Below are 777 nucleotides of genomic sequence, written 5' to 3'. Positions count from 1 at the left end.
TGGATACTAGCCCTTTATCTGATATGTCATTTGCAAATATCTTCTCCCATTCGGTTGGTCGTCTTTTGGTTTTGTTGACTGTTTCCTTTGCTTTGCAAAAGCTTTTTATCTTGATGAAGTCCCAATAGTTCATTTTTGCCCTTGCTTCCCTTGCCTTTGGCGATTAGTCACCTAAACTTTTAAAATGCATATATAATGATGAATGTGAAATCCTTTAACTTACCAGTTGTTAGCTCCTCAGAGACTTGCAGAAGTCCTTTACTCCTTTTTTAAATCATAGTGTGTTACTTTTCTATATTCCTGCTGAACCAGAGTTTTACACCAAAGGCCTCATTCAATAAAAGTTAAATCAGATCAAATCACTGAATACCTTCTTGAATTAGAACTTGTCATTCTGGTTACCACTTTAGCCTTTCAAATTTTTCTCTGCTTACCAAGTAACCAATGGTTTCAATAAGCTGTACACAGGATGAAATAATTTTAGATTTCCATTGAGTAGCTTTATTTTTCCATTTCCCTATAAATATATATGCACACACTGATACATATATATTGATAAATATATGCATACATTCACATCTTCAGATGTTTTATATATTCTTCACTTTTGTTTGAAAACTTAATTTTCATACTTGAATGATGCAAATCTTTACATAAATGACATTACAAATGTGGAAAAAAGATAAGGTATTTATTTTTGCAGTTCGTACAAAAATACCAGTTATTTTCACATAGTGGACACTTCAGGAATTTTCAAAATGGATATCCAGACCATGC

The sequence above is a fragment of the Leptonychotes weddellii genome, chromosome 12, assembly GCF_054177405.1.
Source record: "Leptonychotes weddellii isolate Sample4059 chromosome 12, ASM5417740v2, whole genome shotgun sequence".
Classification (NCBI taxonomy): domain Eukaryota; kingdom Metazoa; phylum Chordata; class Mammalia; order Carnivora; family Phocidae; genus Leptonychotes; species Leptonychotes weddellii.
This window is presented reverse-complemented; position numbering follows the sequence as displayed.